This window comes from Cryptomeria japonica, chromosome 7 (genome assembly GCF_030272615.1).
Source record: "Cryptomeria japonica chromosome 7, Sugi_1.0, whole genome shotgun sequence".
Taxonomy (NCBI): domain Eukaryota; kingdom Viridiplantae; phylum Streptophyta; class Pinopsida; order Cupressales; family Cupressaceae; genus Cryptomeria; species Cryptomeria japonica.
Window position 1 is genome coordinate 162,692,552 of NC_081411.1, and position 8,630 is coordinate 162,701,181.

Below are 8,630 nucleotides of genomic sequence, written 5' to 3' on the forward strand. Positions count from 1 at the left end.
TTTACAATATTACAGATGGGATTATGAAGAATGCAGTCTTGGGCACGATTTCTAGTAAAGGTAGACTGAAGAAAACTAGGAAGGAAAAGGGCAAGAAGAGTATAAGAGAGATGACGAAGGAGGATGATGATGTTCAGCAAGAGGCATGGAAGGCGAATGTTGGTAGGCTCAAGTGAGAATGAAATATGATGAAGAAGAAGTAATGGTCTCTTGGCTTTTTCCTGTTTTCATCTTTTGGTTATGTTTTTCTTCAATGGTTTCTAGGGGCCTGAGTACCCAATTTGATAGACTTTATGTTAATTAATTTTACTTAGTCTAACTCGGGTTTGGTTGATATGGATAATGTTGGATGCAACATTAATAGTATGGATTTTTTTTATAGATATTATGATACTTATATGCTATTAACATTGGTTATGATACTAGCATCCGTAGAAATAGTTTCAAGGGTAGGAAACTTTTTTATCATTTTTTATTAGTTTTGTTTCCTTTTTGCTAGCTATATTACAGTTGGTGTTTGGAATATGATGTAACTCTACTTCTCTTTCGATCAGGGTCATCTCCCTGATAATATAATAAAAAACACTAACACTAACTAAATAATGACTCTAAACCTAAAGGTAAAAGCACAATGATGTGTCACACTTTTTATCACACTCAACCCCAACTCAGAATTTTTTATCACATGGAAACTTGAGCTGTCTAGCTCTAGTTGTAGTTCTAGACAAGAAAACAACATAAAACAAATGCAAAAGATTCCGTCCAAGCAACTTGGTAGCAACTGCTTGCTGGACTGCGCATTGCAATTTTGTCAATCCTCAAAAACAATCTTAAACTAAAGCAGAGATATCGATGAATCTTACAATAGTTTTTTATATTATTTAACATAACGATAGAACGTTAATAGGTGAGCTTAGTGCAACTTTACAGTTTTTCTATCATTGGTTCCACGCATTCTGTTCTCTATTTAACTAATATGAATAAAAACATATGCACAAAAGAATCTCTTAGTACAAACAGGGAAAACCGGGCCAAACGTTCACTTCAATTAAAGCTGAAGGCACATGTATCGAAGCTGCTTGCAAACAGGGAAACAGGGCGAGAATTATACAGCGAGTTGCAACTTGACACTTATCGAACTTCAGTCAAAGTTGTGCATCTCTAGTTTCAAGGTAGGGCATGACCATTATCTAATTCTCAATTCAGTGAAAGGAAAACAGCTCATCAATTGATTAAAACTGATTCCTATTTCAATGTTTTAGCAACCTTTTAAAATTATTATTTTTATAATTGGTCCATATCCTTGTGTTTATATGAATATTATCATCAATTTTATAAAACAAAATAGTTTTGTGTTTTTTTTAAAGATGTATTGTAGAAGAGGAAAGTATTTTGATACATGGATATATTGGCAAAGAGTGTAGTTTTGTGTAAAATCTAGTCTCAAGCCTTGTGTCACCTGTGTCAATTATAGTCATCCTTTTACACTTACACCCTTATCTCATCCATATGCTCACTCAAGCTTATATTTTCAGGATATCCATACATTCATTATAACCACATATGCACATGTTCCAATATAATTGTCACTCTCCTTTCTAGTGCTTTTTTGAGTCCATGGGTGGACTGACCATGGACTTTAGAGTCAAAGATTTTAAATTTAAATTTTTTACTCAACTCATTTTGCCACAGTCAGCAGAGGCATCATCATGACCTCATCCCTTATATCATAACTCTAAGGGTTTTTGAGCCTTGGCAGATGGTGCAATTAACAAACATACTATCACCCAATTTTTCTGAACCAATTAAGCTACAACCCTTTAGCTTAGGAGTCATCAGCTAGGATTATGATCACATATTAGCAACAACCTCATGGATGATATAAAATCTATCATAAAACCAATACTTACCAAACATTATGCCTCCAATCATTGGTTAAACAAGAAATTGATTGATATAAAGGTTATGTCTTTGTGTCATTTACATATTACCTGATATACATATTATTTTTCTTGTAGTTATTCTTGCTCTTTGTCTTTCCCTTATTTATTGGTTTCCAATTTTGTGACTTTCTCTTTTTTTTTTCCATTTTTTTTTCTCTTTTTTTCACCTTTCCTCTCATTTATATTTATATTTTTCTTTTCTTTTATTATTTTCTTGGTTGTTTCTTTTTTTGTGTGTCCTTTCTTTTAACCCTTTTTTGTAGTCCTCTCTAGTTTTGTCTTTTCTTTTCCCCCCCATTCTTGATTTCATGCCACTCCCTCCTATCCTCCCCATAAACTTTTTATATTGTCTCCCTGTGTCTACATCCTACCATTTTTTCATTTCCTTGAACTCTCATTCATCCTCATAGAGTGTGATCTGAAACGTTGATGAATAAAAACTTGCACACAATCAAATCCAAAAGTCACTCATTTGAGAATTCAACATGCATAGAAGAAAAGGAATTTTTGGATTTTAAGGCAATATGAAACTAAGATTCCCTATTATAGATCCCAAGGCATTATAAATTTTAGAGTGTTCATTTGGATTACTCCTTTGAATATAGAGATATACACTATTATTTCTATAAATTTTTAAGATTAATTATTTCCAATTATTAGAATGAAAATTACACAACTCCTCCATTTAATTAGTCTATGTTAATGTGTCTCTTATGTGGATGAATGCTATTTGACTAGAATAGAAGGTACCCTTACAAAATGGTTCTTTTCCTTTACATTTTGGTTAACCCAATCAATCCTATGATAGTTATTTTAATTATTGGGTATCTTGAATATTAAGTTTATCTAATGTGATATAAATCTAATTGACCAATCTATTTCCATATAATTTAGGGTTTTGTTGTTTATATGCTCAAAATATTTTTTATTGTAGATGATGAAGAGAGAACCAAATAAGATGGAAACAATCCTATGCAATATATAAATCCAAACTCGCACTCACTCAATGAATACTAATATAATTCCATAACTCAAATGATAAAAAATATGTAGTATAGCAAAGATCTTATGTTGCTCCATTGTTCACTTGATAATCTTCGATGCTTGATATGTGTAGATTTCTCTCATGTTTAGCATATAACCTCGATTTCAACACAATAAGATGACGGCTTGATGCTTGATGCTTGAAAATGGATGCTTGATAGATTCTTTCTTGCTTGATATAGATAATGCTCACGAAAATATTAGTAATTTTATAATAGGAATGCTACAGTAGTGTTCCTTTGATAAAAATTCTAACTAGGAAAAATGAATGAGTGAAGGTTCTATTTATATGCCTCACATAAAATTTGATCGATGGTAAGGATTAATTAGAAAGATCAATGGATTAGAAAATTTGAGAGAGGGTAAGATCTATAATTGCACATGGAGATAAAGGAGAAGAATAAAAATGGTTGAAAATACATATAGGAATCCATTTAAAACATTTGTTTTATTCATGTAAGGTGGGAGGTTAAATAAATATTTTGAACTTATTTAATCTTGATAGGAAGTGTTAGCTAATTAAATGAATTTTAAAAAAATATCTAATTTTAGAGGATAAAATTTATCAAATAAAATTACTTAATCAATAGTGGAGGTAAAATGATGAATAAATTAAATAATATTATTTAATTTATAGAGGAAAAATTAACAAAATTAAATCATTAAAAAATATTTAATTAATACAAATAGAAGAAAAATGATGAAGGTATGATGACATGAAATTGTGTCTTGTACTCTTCCAAAAAGATTACTTACTATTTATAGTAAGTCTTCTTATCTAGAAATAATAAATCAACACATGAATAAACTAGGAAATATTGTCCTTTGTGGTTAAATGATCAAAATCAAATATCATGTTATATTAATATATAACATTTAAATTATTTTGGAGCCAAACTATGGAATGAAGAATTAGCAAGCATATTTTGGAATGTTAAAACAATTAACAACTTTTAACAAAATGAGCAAGTGACAAGTTGCAACTAGAAAAGTTGGGAGGAGAAAGACAAGTAGAGAAGTTTAATTCTTTCAAATAAAAATAATCTTCCTTCTTGGTCATGAGTTTTAAATATGTTTGCTATTCAGAGGATTTTGATACCATTCTCTCATTCATTCACTTTATATTTTGCTAATTGTTTTGTTATTCTTCATAGGCTATCAAACCTATGGAGAAAGAGATTGAGTAACAAGAGTTTAAAGGTTTCCAAGAAGACCAAGGATGGGAGTCTAAGGTTATTCCATGTGAAATATCATACATATTTTTCAATTTTTTAGACCTATATCAGTTTCATTATTTTATTTTATGAGTTTGTAAGGGTTTGGTGTTGATTTTGTGTGAATGTGAGTTTGCATTTCTATATTTTTATATCCTTAATAGTATAAAATAGGACATATTTTTATATTATTATATTCTTATAATATATGTAAATTGTTATTCCAAAAATTTTATCCACATGTGCTGAAGTTCCATTTAAAATATTGTTGTTTTGGTTGTGCTTCCTAGCACCATTTGCTCATGGTTTGTAGCTTTTATTACATAGTTGTTGTAGATTTTATTTGTTGTATGAATCCCTCTTTTATAGTAAAAAAAAGGTTATTAATACCAAAAAATATGATTTATCATCTATTTATCATTTGGTGTGAAGTTGAATACATTCCGAGTTTCTTTATTTAAATAATTTCCTAACAATGTTTAAATAAATTCCAAAATTTTGTAAAGTTAGTTCTTAAGGGTTTGAATTGTTTCCTAAATATTATATACACCAATTGTAAGGGTTATTACAATGGTATTATAGCTATGATCTTTCTTCTTGATGGTTTCATAAACTTTATGTAACCAAGTGAAAGGGAAAGGATTTTTTTTATAGTGTGAGAGCAACAAAGTTCTTCATCATAAGAGATTCAAGTTGAGACCTAGAGATAGAGAAAGTCATGTTTGATAAGGAGGAAATGCATAATAACTTTCTTCAACTCTAAAATAATCAAAGGAAAGATACAAAAAGCTTTGTGGAAACTAGAGAAGTGATGAAGTTTATAGTAGAGAAATTACAAGAGACAGTGCCGACACGAGAAAAGAAAAGCACTTCAAAAGGAGCTGGAGTCTCAAAAAATTCTTCTAAATCCTCAAAAAGTATTTTCTTACTTGGTGATGAAACCTCCACTCATAACCCACCTTCTAATCCCATGGAGTAAACTGCAGGAGATTTGGTTGCTATGAGAGCAACCTATAACAATCTAGATGAAGAATTAAGGAATTTAGTTCCATTTAGAGATTATATGGACATGATGAATACCTTTCTACCAAAAGAGGGTTATTGGAAGAACCAAAATAATAGTGGAAAATAACTCAAGAATAGGTTGAGCTTAAAATTTTAGCTCCTACTTTTGGTGAGACAAACAAGATTTTAGTGAGAGCTTGGCTATAGAGGCTACAAACCTTCTTTACTCTTAATCCCATGAAGCAGGAGGCTATTCAATATGCAGTAGTACACCTTGAAGATGCAACTTATGATTTGTGGTACCATGCCATGACTACACAATGCCATAACCAAGTAAAGACTTGTGATGAGTTTAGTCAAAGATTGATAGATAGATTTGAAGTCAAGGATAAGGAATATTATTTTAAAAAGATATCAAGGATGAGGAAAATTAATTGTTAATATGTATGTAGAATATTTAAAAAACTAGTTGTGATGCTAACTAATATGTTTGAAAAAAGGATCATCTATCTATTTCTTGGAGGCCTTAAAGAACCTCATTGCGGTTTGGTGAACACCTTATCACATTCAACCCTACATGTATCTATCAAAATGATTTTGCATATTGAAACTTCTATACCTAAAAAACTAATGACTAATCCAAAGCCCCCAAATTCTTAGAAACATAAGGGGAATTTTTAAAAAAATACATTTTCATTACTACCCTCAAAGAATGTACCAAATACATCAAATAAGGTATCCATCTAGAATGAAGGAGTGAACTTCCAAGGAAAATCCTTTCCTTCACATGCAGAGAACCATTGATTGTTGGACATAGACACTTGCATAAGGGACAAGTGCACTTTATTGAATTTATTGTAGATTCTAAATCAAATAGTAAGGAGGAATTCCATGATACCCAAGACGAAGAAAAATAAGAAGATAAAGGAAAAGAAATAAGAAAAGGATGGACTTTTCCAACCTTATCGGGAGCTCCAAAGTATCATCCTTTTAGGATTCAAGGAGTACTATTTGGACAAAGGAGAACTATTCTAATTCATAGCACGACTACACACAACTTTATAGATGAACAATTTGTTGTGAGGAGAGGGTTTAAAGTATAGGAATTTAAATTCTTAAATGTTTTTGATTAAGTGAAAACAGGTTTTGAAGGGGCCTCAAAACCCTTTAAAATAGAGTAAAAGAAAGATAAAGCTTGAAAGACTGGCCAAATAGATTTACCAAAAACAAAGACAGGGATTGCCCCAAAAGGTAGCAAGGCCAGACAAACGAGCTCAAACAACCAACTACAAAGGCCCTTGTTTGGACTTGTGGGAATGAAGAGTCATATCAAAAGAGGGCTTGGATGTCTTTGAATGCTTTCCCTTAATAGTAATCCAACCATCTTCAAATTTAGTTGCAATAAGAGACCAATCTGAAGGGCCTAGCACTCATCTTTTTGGAGTGGAAAAAAAGGTGTGAAAAAAGGGAGCAAAGACCATCATGGGCATAGAGCCACAACCAGCAGAAGTGCTAACACCCTTTGAAGTAGTCGATGAGGTAAGAGGTACCACCATCGTGGACACAGGATCGCCACTAACAGGAGAATCAAAAGTTGTATCATCGCACAAAGAAATCGGTGGGGTAAGAGGCAACAATCCATTTTCAGTAGAGGGGACGACAACATTGGGAATCACAATAACATTAGTGGCAACTAAAGAATCTTTCATTGTCACTAAAGAGTTTGATCCAACCAAAGTAGAAACCCCAGCATCAATAGGAGATTTTCTAACCGTATAATGCTAGTGAGAGGCCCCCGACCACCAACAAGCTGAAGAATTTTTATTCTCAATCCCATAATTCCCTGCCATATGACCAGTTTTGAAACATCTATGACACCAGAATGGAATACCCTCATAATCCAAGGTCTGGACCCAACTGCCAAAAGAGGAGTTAATAACAGTTTTTGTTGGCAGACCCTTAGAAACATCTAGCTCAACCAAAATGCGAGAAAACGTAGAATAATAAAGCCCATAGGATTCATTATCCAACATAATGAAGCTCCTGATAGCATCCCCAATATCGTCAAAGAAAGAATCAGCCCACAAGTGTAGACGAAGGTAAGGAAGCCTAACCCAGATCATAATTTTGTTGAATGTCTCTAAAAGGGGGTTAAAATCAGAGTACCCAGAGTACAATGACATATTATCTTTCTCTTAGAAAAAAATTTCACATAGGATTTTTCTTTTGTCATTAGCATATTCAAATTCAGTGACAAAGAAACTTTTAGCCATAGGGAAAATGTGATCTGTACTAGAAATGAGGTGATCCTAGTGCTCAGAAATCCACTTGTGCAGCTTCGGGAGGCTTTGCCAGATACCCTTGAATCTATAGATATCACTATGCTACGTGAATACCTTCATGTTGCTCACAATTTCCTATTCAAACTCCTTATTCATTTTAACAGAAGCGATACATGAGATAGGGATAAACCCTCTCCCAACCCCTCTGCATTAAGAAGGAACCCTAGTAGAACAACATCCAGCTTCATGGCAAGGGCTCCTAGTGGCCACAGATGCCCATGAGGGACCAACATCCTTGTCTAAACTAGTGGGGTGATCACCAATAGGGGGGCCTATAGGAAAACTGGTAGGAGAATCATGCATGGGCGGGGGGCCTACAGGGGAATGGGTAGGAGAGTCATGCGGGGGCCGCTTCAAAATTCCCATCACGTAGAGTTATTCCTAATATTATTCTTAAATGTTACCATTGGAGATGGTTTCACTATGCCTGACACCTAGGTGATTAGATGAATCAAGATCCCTTTGAGAGATTTGGATCTATGTGATGAGTTTTATGTCATGGGTATTGGGAAAACAAACATTTTTTCAAGTGTCCAATGGCTACACTGTATTGGAGGCTATTATATGAATCATCAAACCAAATTCAAATTTGAATCTAATGGGAAAGAAGTACTATTAGGAGGCCTACTGAATGGAGCACCTAGAGTAGTCACTAAAAAGAAGATGGAAAAGAAATTTTAAAGAGGATAAGTAGCATGGGTAGTGAGAGTCATAATCCATCCAAAAATTCTTCCAAGAAACAAGTCAGTTGCATTTTAAAATTCAAAAAATTCTTGATAAGCATAGTTTATTTTTTAATGATATGCCTTTAGGATTACCTCTAGATAGGAGATTTGAGAATTTTTTTGAGTTAGAACAGGGTGCCAAACCTATTATAACCAATCCTTAGCTTCATCCAAGGGGTTATAAGGAGGAGATAGAGAATACCATCAAGGAAATACTTGATATGGAATTAATAAGGCCTAGCTCTAGTCCAAATGCCTCCTCTATGGTACTTGTGAAGAAGAAAGATAGCACAATGAGAATATCCATCTAAACTACAAATCTTTAAAAAACAAGACCATAAAAAATAGATATACCAT